At 42.1% G+C, this 14,459-nt stretch overlaps 1 pseudogene; it reads left to right on the top strand.

The window, feature by feature from the left end:
* The window catches only part of LOC136399323 (zinc finger protein 91-like), a 195,745-nt pseudogene that overhangs the window by 161,251 nt on the left and 20,035 nt on the right, over window positions 1-14,459 (top strand).

The following is a 14,459-nucleotide window of genomic DNA, read 5'->3' as shown; positions in this document are numbered from 1 at the left end:
GGTTTTGAACTAGCGACTTCAGTGTTCCAGGTTGATACTTTATATGACACGTCAGGCGGCATTTGTTGCTTTAATGAGCTGCTCCAGGTGATTTCAGGGTGAGCCCAGAGATTAGCAGGAAGAATCCTGGATGCATTTGCTATTTTTGTTTCTTATAAGAGAAATTTTAATTAGAAGTCTCATATGTAGCCTGACCAGGTAGTGGTGCAGTGGAATAAACCATCAGACTGTGATTCAGAAAACCCTGGTTTGAAACCCCGAGTTCACTTGCTTGAGCGTGGGGTCATTGGCTTGAACGAGGGATCATAGACATGACCCCATGGTTGTTTGAGTCCAAGGTCACTGGCTTCAGCAAGGGGTCATTCACTCTGCTGTAGCACCCCTCCTGCTCATCCCCCCCCCCCCTTGTAAAGCACATATGAGAAAGCACTCAATGAACAACAAAGGAGCTGCAAAGAGGAATTGATGCTTCTCATCTTCCTTCCTTCCTGCCTCTCTGATCCTGTTTATAACCCTCTCTGTTGCAATGAAGAAAAAAAAGTCACAGAAGTAGAAGTGTGCTCAGGGAACAGGTTCCAAAGGCAATAATAGAGAAGCACTCGGATCTTAGAAGAGAAACAGGCAAAGGTGAGTGGTGGGGAACAGACATGCTCCAGAGAGGAGAGCGCCCGGGATGCATTAGTGAGAGTGGGGAGCAGGCATGGTCAGGGGAGGTGACAGGGTGTTGTGTTGGGTTTGGGCTTTCAGGAGAGCAGCGCCTGTTCTCATTGCTGTGGGAATGTGTGGACGTCTGAGGGAGGACAGACAGGTGAAGACAGGAAAATAATACAGTGTGGTCTCCCTGCAGGAGCACTGTTGTCTGACTCCAGTGAGGAAGGACAGAGAGTGTGACCTTTTCACCATTTCCATGTCCTTCTGTCGTGACTGAGGTGGAAGTGGATAGAGGGGCTGTGTGGACACCTGTGGCGGCACATTCTCAAAAAGAAGACTTGACTCCTGAACATACTGTCGCCTGAGAAAACAAGCAGGAGCCGGACCAGGACAGAATGGCTGCTTCTCAGGTAAGCGATGTGTCCTGGGCAGAGGCTGTTTGCTTTTCCTTCTAACTTCAGTGGATTTAGGACTCACAACCTGTACCCTAATTCTCTCCTTCTGATAGTTCTGTCTAGTGAGTTTGTTTCCATTTACTTACTTTTTAAAATTTTTATTTATTGATTTTAGATAGGGGAGAGAGAGAGACAGGAAGGTTACAGATAGGAAGGAAGAGAAATGAGAAGTATCAATTCTTTGTTGTGACACATTAGTTGTTCATTGATTGCTTTCTCAAATGTGCCTTGCGGGGGGGTGGGGGGGTGCTACAGCAGAGCTAGTGATCCCGTGCGCAAACCAGTGACATTGTGATCAAGCCAGCTACATTGGACTTCAAGCCAGTGACCTTTGTGCTCAAGCCAGCAACCATTAGGTCATATCTATGATCCCACGCTCAAGTCAGCAAAACTGCTCAAGCTGGTGAGACTGTGCTCAAACTTCTACCTTGGGGTTTTGAACCTGGGTCCTCTGCCTCCCAGTATGACTCTCTGACCACTGCATCACTGCCTGCTCAGGCCTCATATTGCTCTTTCTAATGGAGGCAGTCACTTCTTGTGTTGCTCTCATTTTTTTTTTATTCATGAGTCTGTTTTCTCTCTGTAGTATCTCTATTTATTGGCCTTCGATGTTGCTGATTCTATCCTCTGTGAGATCCGTTGTATTAGCTATACTTGCTACCTTATTTTTCAATTTATGTATTGACTTCTTCATCTCTGTGTTACATCCCAGGAGACCACAGCAAACACAAAGTGAATTTTATTGCAAACCTGAGCAGGGACTGCAGGCAACCCACGCAAGGGAACACTGCAGCCTTGAGCTTCTAAAATGGCTCCTTTTTATAGGGTGGCTATCTAGGCTGAGCAAGCAAGCAGCGTTTACAAGGGCGGGAGAGGTGCAATTAGCTGACCTTGTTCTTGGCTAAGTCTCTAGGGTAGGGCTTTCTGGATGTTGGGTACATAGAGTTCTGTGGAAAATATTGCTACATTTTTAACAGTTGTTTATCTTTTTTCCTCCAGCCATGTACTGGATGTACTCAGTTTTTATGGCTGGTGGCCTGCACCACTTGTCCTAAGATGTCACACTCTGTTTGGTTCTTTCTTAAAGTTTAAATGTCTTTGGTGAAGTACTGTTTTTGTTCATTAATCTGTGTTTTGAGCTCGTTAAATTGCCTATCAGTGTTTTGTCACAACTCATTGAGTTTTCTTATAACTTCATTTCTGAATTCTCTTGTCTTTTACCTCCAAGGTTTCCATGTAGTTGAGATTTTTTTCTGGAGATTTTTTGTTATCTATCTGAACTACATCTCTTTCTTGTGTATCCATGATATTTGATTTTTTCTTCTTTGATCCATTTGGGAGTGGTATTGTTGAGAGCTTTAACAAGAAACAACTAAAAAATAAAAATCAATTAAAAAATCATTTAAAAATTTTAAACGTATTGATAAGTAAAATAATAAACCAAAGAAAGGAGCAAAACCATAAAAAAGTAAAATTAAAAACAGAAGAAAAAAGAATAAAAAATATAAAAATTAAAGATAATGAAACTTAAATGGGAAAAAGGAAAAAGGAAAAAGAAACAAAAGTAAATAAAATGAGGAAAAGAAAGAAAAATATATTTTTTGGTTTGTGAGGTTACTGTTTTCTTCCAGTAGGTGTTGCATGTTTTTGCTGTGAAATTCTTGGGAAGAACTCCACTGCGACCTTCCTGTTAATAATGATGCAGGCAGGGCCGCAGTCAATGGTGGGTGTGGCTTGTAGTGAGGGTTTTACAGTTTCAGCTTTATGGCTTTACAGCTTTGTCTCTTTAACCTTCTAGCAATGGTGGTTTCAGGTCTCTGGGTGCTCCTCCCCATGTCTCAAGAAACCAGGGGACCCAACGTAAAGTAGCTCTGTTTCTCAGGGGAGAGAGTGGCTCTGGAGAGCTAGGTGTGGGGTCTGCCACTGCCACTCTTCCTACCCACGAGGTGAGCGAGTTGGCACCTGGGAGGCTGGGGCGCTGCACTTTGTCTCAGTGCAGAGAGTGGGCTGCAGGCAGACCATGGGAAGTGTGGCCGGGACCCTGAGCTAAGCCCCTCGTACCTTTCAGTTTAGGCCCTCCTCTTCTGCCCCTCAGCCTCTCCACTTCTCCCATCTGAAGGACTTGACTCATCACTGCTTGGTAAACAAGACCCAGGCAGCATGGCCCTTCCTCCTTCCCACAGTGCAGCAAAGACAAAGAAAAGAAAACCTGGTCAGGCTAGTTTCTTTCCCCTTCAGAGCTGACTGAGTGCATTTTATCTTCTGCCGCCCTTTCAACCCGCCTCACCTTCAGTCCATTCGGTGTGGGGATCCTTCAGGTGCTCTGTGAGCCCAGCTGGGGTTACTGAACTGTGTTCTAACTGTTCAATTTGTTGAAATTTCAAAGGGTAAGTTCAGGGGTATCTCTCATGCTGCCATTACTCTCTAATCACTTTCAAATACTAGAAATATCCCCTTTGTGACATCAACCTGGGAGGGCAACTGTGTCCAACATCCTTATGAGGATGGGTCAGAGGCTCGGGCATCAATAAGAAGGGAAAGTAGGCTTTAGGTTCATGTGGCTGCAGCGTCACCTCTCTGGGACAGGATTAAGGAAATGCACCTTCTACGGGTCAGGATACCTGAGGAAGTTCTGACAGAAGAGCAGGTAGAAGAGACCTGCTCACTAGATTGCTGAGAACATCTTGCTACTTTAAGGGAGTGTTAAGGAACAGAATGTGGAGCATACATGTGGATGGACATTTGCAGAAATTACTATCTTTTGTGATCATTTTCTAGTAATTTCTTTATTCATGTTGTTTGCCTACAATGTCACAGCAGATACATTTCCTTGAATGTGTATAAAAATTTTCAAAAAGTTAGAGACAAAAATCAGTTGCTTTAAATTCTTTTCTATTACTATGGATGTTCTTGCTACTGTGTTGATAAAAAATGAGTATCGCCTGACCAGGTGGTGGTGCAGTGGATAGAGTGTTGGACTGGGAAACTGAGGAACCAGGTAGGAAACCCCTATGTCACTGGCTTAAGTGTGGGCTCACCAGCTTGTGCCATGGAATCACTGTCTTGAGCGTGGGTTCCTAACCCAAGGTTGTTGGCTTGAGTCCAAGGTTGCTGACTTAAGCAAGGTGGTCACTCGCTCTGCTGTAGCTCCCCCCCCAATCAAGGCATATATGAGAAAGCAAGTAATAAACAACGAAGGTGGCGTAACAAAGAATTAATGCTTTTTATCTCTTCCTATTTGTCTGTCCCCCTGTCACAGAAAAAGCGAGTATCATTCACAGCTGATTCTTTCATTCAGAAAATCTCAATATCTTGATTTGATTTTATTTTCTATCATTTTTAAGTTTTACATAGTTCCCCTATGTATGTGTGCATAACATGTTAACATTATTTGAGCTTTTTTTTTCTTCTTAAGCTGCTTTTGTTATTATCAGTTATAGAAACTTCTGTAGATGTTAATGAGGTTTCTTATGAGTATTGGTCAGTGTCTGTATTTTTTTTTAATTATAGATTATGTTTGAAGTAAAACTCAAGTAAAGACTTTTATGTTTTACAGCAAGGGAAGAAATATCTTGTTCTAAGGTTATGTATACTAAATTTGTGGTTGCTATGTATCCTATTCCTTGAAAACAAAAAATCCATTAAAATTTCAACTCAAAGTCATGTATGCAATTTCACCCATGTTTTCTTTCTCTGTGCTACTCAGGAGTATGGCTTGTGGAAAGGAGACATTGGTGTCACTGGCAAAAAAAAGAACTTCTTAAATGTGTGGAAATAAAGGCCCCATCTCAGAACTCCTGAGTGAGAATCAGCATTTGTAGAAAATGGCAGTTCAGTTGTGCACATCAAAATTAAAGAAGTACTTACACTTCCAACTTGCTGTGACTTTTCCACCTGACAAATATACACAACTGATCAGGAGTGATACAAATACAGCACTGACAAATCCACATGCCTGTGTTGATGCCTTAATTCTACTGATTAATTTTAGAGAGAGAGAGGAAAAAGCCATGAACTTGCTGTTTTACATATTTATTAATTAATTGGTTGATTTCTTGTACGCGCCTTGACCAGGAATTGAACCTACCACATTGGAATATCAGGAGGATGCTCTATCCACCTGACCTACCAGGTCACGGTGATGCCTTAATTTTAATATTCATCTTGAAAAGTCAAATCTGTATAGTGAATTTATGGACATATGTAATCCTCATTACTCAGTGTTAGGAAATATAATATTACTGTGTGAAAGATTAAGAAAACAAAAGATGACAAATTTTTTGCAAAAGAATATTGCTGCCTGACCAGGTAGTGGCACAATAGATAAGACACTGACCTGGGCCACTGAAGACCCTGATTCAAAGCCTTGAGGTCACTGATTTCAAGCCAGGGTCCCTGGCTTGAGTGTGGGGTTATGTACATTATCCTTTGGTTGCTGGCATGAGCCCAAAGGTTGCTGGTTTGGGCAACAGGTTCCTGGGTCAATTAGAGCTACCTGGTTGGTCAAGGCACGTATCAGAAAGCAGTCAATGAACAATTAATATTGCCACAACTTGAGTTGATACTTCTCGTGTCTCTCAAACCTGTTTGTGTGCACACACTCAGAAGAAGTATGTATTGCTGGGTGAAAATGATCTTACTGAATCATATTCTGTTAGGACAAAACCAGTTCTAAATGTGTTTTCATGTTGGATGGCATTATGAACTCAGAGTGTGGACCTTCGTTAATGTATCTTTTCTTCCAGAAACCATTGACCTTCAGGGATGTGGCTGTAGATTTCTCTCAGGAGGAGTGGGAATGCCTGGACCCAGCTCAGCGGAAACTGTACGTGGATGTGATGTTGGAGAACTACAGGAACCTGGTCTCCCTGGGTGAGGATGACTTCCTTCCTGAGTTTATTCTCCACCTGCAGTGTTTTGTTTCCTGCATTAGGGGGAACATCACATGAAAGCTTCTGCCTTGGAGGGTAGATTTCAGAGTTCTGCCATCAGGGAACAAATAAGGGGTTTGGTGGTGTAGAAACGAAGGCTTCATGATGCACGTTGATTAGAACTCAGTGTATGAAAACCTACATGTCTAGAATGATTAAGGTGCTATCAGAAAACAGTATTTTGGGGGCCCTGGCCGGTTGGCTCAGTGATAGAGCGTCGGCCTGGCGTGCAGAAGTCCTGGGTTCGATTCCCGGCCAGGGCACGCAGGAGAAGCGCCCATCTGCTTCTCCACCCCTCCCCCTCTCCTTCCTCTCTGTCTCTCTCTTCCCCTCCCGCAGCGAGGCTCCACTGGAGCAAAGATGGCCCAGGCGCTGGGGATGGCTCCTCGGCCTCTGCCCCAGGTGCTAGAGTGGCTCTGGTCGCAACAGAGCGACGCCCCAGAGGGGCAGAGCATCGCCCCCTGGTGGGCAGAGCGTCACCCCTGGTGGGCGTGCCAGGTGGATCCCGGTCGGGCGCATGAGGTAGTCTGTCTGACTGTCTCTCCCTGTTTCCGGCTTCAGAAAAATACAGAAAAAAAAACCCAAAACAAAAACAAACAAACAAAAAAAGAAAACAGTATTTTGGAAAGTTATTTTCTAGAACATTTTATTATTGTACCATGTCTTCTCACCTGAGCAAAAAATGAATTAGAAATTGGAGCTGGGAAGGAAAATGACAGTATCCTTCCACCCAGGTAGGTGGGATGAGGAAGCAGATGAGGCAGGGAAGAGACCTAAAGATCATGGATGAAGCCAGATTTGACAGTGTGGTTGGGAAGCTGCTGCAGTGGAAAGGGCTGTGAGAGGCCCAGGTGTATTCTGGTTGCTGTCAGAGAGGGACAGCTCGTCTTCAACACGTCCATGCTCCTTTATCCTCTCAGGACTCTGCTTTTGCTCCATTGATCTCCATCATCACATCAGCAGTGGAAACCAATTCCTCCCCTTGGACTGAGGGCTGCCATGATCTGTCTCCTCTTCCATAGCTTTGGAAAGTTGGGAAAACCTGTGCACGTACCTGAGGAATTACATAAGCTGTTTTTTCTCATTTGGAGTTTTTGATGGAAGTGGTTGAGATCCTCAAATTGGGTGCAGAAATTTCAGGAATTTTGGGGACAGATGTCATGTTTTCTTTTTTCTTTTTTTTTTCCAGAGACGGAGAGAGAGTCAGTCAGCGAGAAGGATAGATAGGGACAGACAGACAGGAACAGAGCATTGAGAAGCATCAATCAGTTTTTCGTTGTGACACCTTAGTTGTTCATTGATTGCTTTCTCATATGTGCCTTGACTGTGGGGCTACAGCAGACCGAGCAACCCCTTGCTCAAGCCAGCGACCTTGGGTCGAAGCTGGTGAGCTTTTGCTCAAACCAGATGAGCCCTTGCTCAAGCTGGCGACCTTAGGGTCTCGAACCTGAATCCTCGGTATCCCAGTCCGACACTCCATCCACTGCGCCACCTGGTCAGGCAGATGTCATGTTTTTGATGTATCATTTCTTTTTTATTTTTGACAGAGACAGAGAGAGGGAGAGATTAGGGACAGAGAGACAGGAAGGGAGAGAGATAAGAAGCATCAATTCTTCATTGCAGCACCTTAGTTGTTTAGTGATTGCTTTCTTTTATGTGCCTTGATGAGGAGACTACAGCAGAACGAGTGAACCCTTGCTCAAGCTAGTGACCTTTTTGGGCTCAAGCCAGCAACCATGGGGTCATGTTTATGACCACATGCTCAAGCCAGAAACCTTGTGCTCAAGTTGTTAAGCCCATACTCAAGCCAGCAACATTGGGGTTTTTAACCTGGGTCCTCTGTGTCCTTTTCCGATGCTCTATCCACCGTGCACTGCCTGGTCAGGCCAGAATTTATCATTTCTAATCCTAAGGAGGTTTCCCACAGGACCCTACAGAGTGTAGACTCAGTATTTCATCACAATACAAAGCATCTCCCCAAAGTGGAAAGATCTATTTCTCTGTTGTAATTCAAAGTGTTCTTTTGCTTAGTATGAATTTATTGTTACAAATTTATGGTCTGGGCCCTGGCTCTTTGTCTCAATGGAAGAGCATCGGCTCGGAATGTGGATTTTGTGGGTTCGATTCCACTCAGGGCATACAAAGGAAGTGACCATCTGCTTCTCCATTTTCCCCGTTTCCCCTTCTCTCTCTTCCTCTCTCTCTTTCATTGTCTCTCTCCTGAAGCCATGTCTGGTTTGGTTCCAGTTTATTATCTCTGGGCGCTAAGGATGGCTGTGGTGTCTTCACATCAATTGCTAAAAATAGCTTAGTTGCTACCATGGCCCAGATTGATAAAACATCAGCCCCAGACGGGGGTTTTCAAGTGGATCTCATCAGGATGCATGCACAAGTCTGTTCATCTCCCCTTTAACTTGGAAAAGACGAAAAAATTATTTCGAGTCTGTATTTTTTAATTGTCCATATTAGAGGAATTTTATTTTTCTATGTATCTCATAGAGTTCTTCAATAAGTTACTGCCAAAAAAAAAAAAAGTTACTGCCACACGCGACCTTAGAGTGTTGCCCAGCAGGTAGGAAAGTGTCCACTGTTACCTGCTTTCGTCATCACTGTCATTCTGCAGTTCTCTTGTGCAGCTGAGAGCTGCCGGGACTGTGTCCTTTTCTGTTTTCACTTTTTGATGAGATTTTTGTCATATTTGTGCTTTTGGATTCACAAGTGCTGATACAACATGCGGAATTGTTCTCCTTTGGTGAGAAGTGGGATGCAGCATTATCGGGCACTTCATATTTAGGAAGCGGCTTTGTGCCTTAATTCAAGTTTATTTCAGAAAAAAGCAATGATGAGGTTTTTCGTTTGCTTTCTCAGCCTGTTTCTTATGTTATGCTGAATCTGAAATGTTTAAAGATTAGTCTTTCCATATTTTACAACTGTCTAATGCTTTCTTTATTTAGAAATGAAGATTTTTTTATTTTCTGAAGTGGATTACACCCTACATATTTTTGTCAGAGTAGCTGAAATACATTAAATATAGATAAAATTTCTCATGTCATTTAAATATGTCTTTATTACAATTATACTTGACAGATATTTTTGAATGATTTGAATGCATTAAGAAATATTTTTTTGCTGTATAAAGTCATGATGCAAAGTTACTCCTGTTTGAGGGTACACTCGGTTATAAATTATAGTTAATCTAGAAGGATTTTTGGTCACTGGAACTTTTATATAATTTTCTAAATTTGGAGGTGAATTATTTCTTTTTGGTTTGAATTTTCTTTTTCTTTCAGTATTATTTTGAACTAGTTTCAGATGTACAGGATAGTGGGTTAGACCTTAATATACTTTACAAAATGAGAAATTATTATATTTCTTGTGATATTTCCAGGACCCAGCATAGTTAATACAGTATTATTTACTATAGTCCCCATGCTGCACTTTACATCCCATGACTGTTCTGTAACTACCACTGTGTTCTCGAGTGCTTCAATTTTTTTGTCTCAGTCTTTCTACTCCCCTGCTCTCTGACAGCCATTATTTTGTTCAGTGTACCTGTGAGTCTGTTTCTGGGTGTTTATTCATTTATATTGTTCTTTACATTCCACATAATTGACATTGTATGGTACATGTGTTTCTCTGCCAGACTTATTTCACTTAGCACAATACCTTCTATGTCTGTCCATGCTTTTGCAAATGTTAAGGTTCCATTCTTTTTTGTCATCCATTTATTTTTACATTTTTAATAATTTTTCTTTATTATACAATGACTCTGATCCCTTTTTCTTCATTTTAAGAGGACCCTTTCCCCCTCTTTTCTTTTTTTTTAAATTTTTTTATTTTTCTGAAGTTGGAAACAGGGGGGCAGTCAGACTCCCGCATGCGCCCAACCGGGATCCACCCGCATGCCCACCAGGGGCCGATGCTCTGCCCATCTGCGGCATCGCTCTTTGTAACCAGAGCCATTCTAGCGCATGAGGCAGAGGCCATAGAGCCATCCTCAGTGCCCGGGCCAACTTTGCTCCAATGGAGCCTCAGCTGCAGGAGGGGAAGAGAGAGACAGAGAGGAAAAAGAGGGAGAGGGGTGGAGAAGCAGATGGGCGCTTCTCCTGTGTGCCCTGACTGGGAATTGAACCCGGGACTCCTGCATGCCAGGCTGACGCTCTACCACTGAGCCAACCGGCCAGGGCCTCTTTTTTTTTTTTTAATGAGCATGAGAGCATGCAAGAAAGAGAGGCCTAACCAGAAGGTGGCGCAGTGGATAGAGCGTCGGACTGGAATGCTGAGGATCCAGGTTTAAGACCCCAAGGTCACCAGTTTGAGCACAGGCTCATCTGGTTTGAGCAGAGCTCACCAGCTTGGACCCAAAGTCGTTGGCTCAAGCAATGGATTACTTGGTCTGCTGAAGGCCCCAGTCAAGGCACATATGAGAAAGCAATCAATGAACAATTAAGGTGTTGCAACACAAAACTGATGATTGATGTTTCTCATCTCTCTCCGTTCCTGTCTGTCTGTCCCTATCTAACCCTCTCTCTGACTCTGTAAAAAAAAAAGAGAGAGAGATAACAAGCATCTACTTGTAGTCGAGTCCCTTTAGTTAGTTGTTCTGTGACTACTTTTTGTATGTGCTTGAGTAGGGGTCTTCAGCTGACACAGTGATGTCTTGCTCAAGCAAGCGACCTTGGCTCAAGCTTGTAATGTTGAAATCATGATGATCCCATGCTCAAGCTAGCGACCTTGATATTATTTTTTTTTTCGTTTTTTCTTTTTTTTTCTTAGACAGAAAAGGATAGAGATGAAAAACCTCAACTCATAATTGGGGCACGTTAGTTGTTCATTGATTGCCTTCTTATATGTGCCTTTGACAGGGAGCTCCACCTGAGCCACTGACTCCTTGCACAATCCAGTGACCTTGAGCTTCATGCCAGCAACCGTGGGGTTTTGAACCTTGTTCTTCAACATCACAGCCAAAACTTTATCTACTGTGCTACCACCTGGACAGGCCTGGTGTCCTTGTTCTTAAATTTTTGAGCCTGTACTTAAAAGTCAAATGAGCCCATTCTGTGACCACAAATCTCAGGGATTGAGTCCTGGTACCTCAGCATCCCAGGTTGAAAGTCTATACACTGCACCACCACTGGTTATGCTTTTTCTGTTTCTTATATCTGTCTTCATTACTGCAGTGTCTGTGTTTTTGAACAATTACAGTGGTACCTTGAGATACTAGTTTAATTCATTCTGTAACCAAGCTCATAAGTCAGTCAACTCATATATCAAACAAATTTCTCCCATTTAAAATAACTGAAATACATTTAATTCATTCCAACCCTATGAAACATCCCCAAACCATCCTAAATTATGAAAAAGATGTTTTTAATTAAGAAACACACATGTATACTTTACAAATGCATAACAAAATATATGAAATAAAAGAAAAAAGTGTTATTTAGTACTGTATTCATACCTTGGAGACAGACAAGTGCAGCTAACAGAGGTGAATGGTGGAGGAGAAAGGAGGGAGGAAGGGATGCAGGCATTGTAGACATGAAAACTAAAACTGCACTTTCTTAACACTAAATGTAAACTAAAACTGCATTTACTTTTAAGAAAACTAAAACTGCACTTTCTTTACTTAAAATGAAACCACAAAAACTTAATTGTAAAAAAAAATGTGCTTTCTTAATTTTAAACTTAAACTAAGCTTAACATTATGTATTTTTTATTTAATCATCACCTGTTTTTGCCATTTTGGCTGTATTTTCAGCACTTTCATTTGCAGGACTTTTGAATAAAAGTCTATCCAAAGAGGTTTGCTTTTGCCTGCCTTTTAAAATGTTACGGAAATGTGACAAACAAGTTTCATTAAAAAATGCTGAAGCAGGACCAATTGAAACTTTTTCTGGGTGTTTCTTTTCAATGAAACTTGAAAGCTTCTCCCACATTGCCAGCATGTCTTTAGTTTCACTTGTAGAAATCACTTCCTCCAACTCGACCTCCTCCTCACTACTAATCTCTTGCAGAAGCTCTGTATGTTGCATCATCTGTAGCTCCTTCAACTCCTCAGTTGAGAGTTCCTCCTCATGTTCCTCAATGAGCTCATTTACGTCACCCTCATCTACCGCCAGACCCATTAACTTTCTGAGGGGCACAATCTCCTCCAACAGTTCTATCTTGGTCTCAGTCTCTGGTTCGAATCCTTCGAAGTCCCTGTCTACAACAACATCAGGCTATAATGTGAGTCGGGGGCGCAGAGAGAGAGATCAGCAGACGAAATCATCAAGGACTAGCAAAGGACCACCGCTCGCTCAGGCAAATGGCCCCGAGTTCACGCTGTGTCCTAATTTTATTCACAAGACTTCAAAAAGCTTGTTTACTGAAAAATTGGCATAACATCAAGTGTAACTTTTACTTAAAGATACATGGAGTGCACCTGCAAGATAGCTTAGTAACAACATAATATCAGAAGGCATTAATTGCTATTGCTTCTATGGCTCCCATAACATTCCTCTCCTTATCTTAAGGGATAACCTTAGAAAGTACAGAAATCTTATGAGAATGTTTTACTGAGAAAAGCCCAGCAACTGCCTTCAGTCACATAGACCTGTTTCAGTGACCTGCCTTCAAGTCACAAAACAGTTCTCTTGGCAAAACATTCTTTTCTTGTTGGCTGTGTTCCCATCCAAGGCCATGCAATGGGTTATTCCACTACACTATAACATTTTCCATGCTGAGTTCAAGGTTCTTGTAATGTCTTGCTATGCCAAGTCAATAATGCATAAACATATCATGATGTTGTAGTGATCTTTTCAAAACTCTTGAAGGGTTAGATTTGTATTCTCAGTCACCTCAAAACATCGGCGGAACAAGTGCTTTGTGTAAAGCGTTTTAAAGTTGGAAATAACCTGCTGATCCATAGGTTGCAAGACTGAAGTCGTGTTGGGTGGGAGGTAGAGGACTTTCATGAATTTGAACTTATCGAGAATGTCATCTTCAAGACCAGGTGGGTGGGATGGAGTATTATCAAGGGTTAGTAATGCTTTCATTGGGAGTTTATTTTGAAGATATTCTTTACTGCAGGACCAAAGACGAAATTTACCCATTCAATAAAAAACTGCCACTTAACCCATGCCCTAGCATTGGCACACCACATAACCTGAAGTTTTTCTTTAAGAATCTTTTGAGTCTTAAAGGCCCAAGGACTTTCAGAATGATACACTAGCAGTGGCCTTACTTTACAGTCACCGTTAGAATTTGCACACAATGCAAGGGTCAGACGGTCCTTCTTGGGTTTATGGCCTGGCAACTTCTTCTCCTCTGCAGTGATAAAAGTCCTCCAGGGCATTTTTTTCCAAAACAATCCTGTTTCATCACAGGTGAACACTTGTTGGGGGATGTAGCCTTCCTTTGTGATAAGCACAGCAAAACGTGGGATGTACTCCTCAGCTGCCTTAACGTCAGCACTCACAGCTTCACCATGCCTCACCACCGAGTGGATGCCAGATCTCTTCTTGAAATTTTCAAACCAGCCATGACTTGACTTAAACATATCTTCTGCTGCCTCTTTTGAGGTTGATGGTTATTTCTTCTTCAAGTCCCCGTCAATAATACGTGCCTTTTCACATATTACAGTCTCCGTCACTGTATCTCCTGCCAGCTCTTTCTCTTTCACCCACACCAGCAGAAGCTTCTCCATTTCTTCATGGATATTTGTTCTTAATTGGGACAGAATTGTAGTTCCTTTCACTGGATTTGCGCTTTTGATGGCATCCTTTTGTTTAAGGATGGTACAAATTGTAGATGTATTGCAGTTGTACAGCCTTGCCAGTTCAATCACTCATACACCATGCTCATGTTTTTCTATTATTTCTTGCTTTACTTCTATCAACATCATACTCTTCTTCTTCTCACCACTGTCCTTTACACTCACTTTCTTCGGCCCCATGATAGCACACAAAAAAAGTTAGTAAAAAACGCAAAAATAATGCAAGAACGAGTATAGTGCACGAGATTTGACTTGATTCTGTGGGTAACATGTGAGAAAGAACGAAATGCTGGCATTGTGCTGCCGATACTGGACCCATGCACCAACACGCCAACTAGCAGCAGCTTCCCAAATCATGACTCATATCTCGGAATTTTGCTTGGATCTCGAACAAAAGTACAAGAGAGTCGAAGCTCGTATCTTTAAAAAGAAAATTGTATGTTAGTCTGCTCGTATCTCAAAGTACCACTGTACTCACTGTTTTTAAAGTAGTCTACAATGCATTAACCAGGTACTACCATTCTGGTGGCACTCTGTCATGCAAAACAAAAACAGTCTCTCAGGAAGCAGCAAAGCAACCAGTTCATGGAACATGCAGCACTGTCAATTCTGTTTCTTGAGAAGAAACTGGTAATTGGGAATTTTCTTTTTTTTTTTTTTTTT

This window comes from Saccopteryx leptura, chromosome 3 (genome assembly GCF_036850995.1).
Source record: "Saccopteryx leptura isolate mSacLep1 chromosome 3, mSacLep1_pri_phased_curated, whole genome shotgun sequence".
Lineage (NCBI taxonomy): Eukaryota > Metazoa > Chordata > Mammalia > Chiroptera > Emballonuridae > Saccopteryx > Saccopteryx leptura.
The sequence above is the reverse complement of the archived record's forward strand: the minus strand, read 5'-3'. Positions and strand labels throughout refer to the sequence as shown.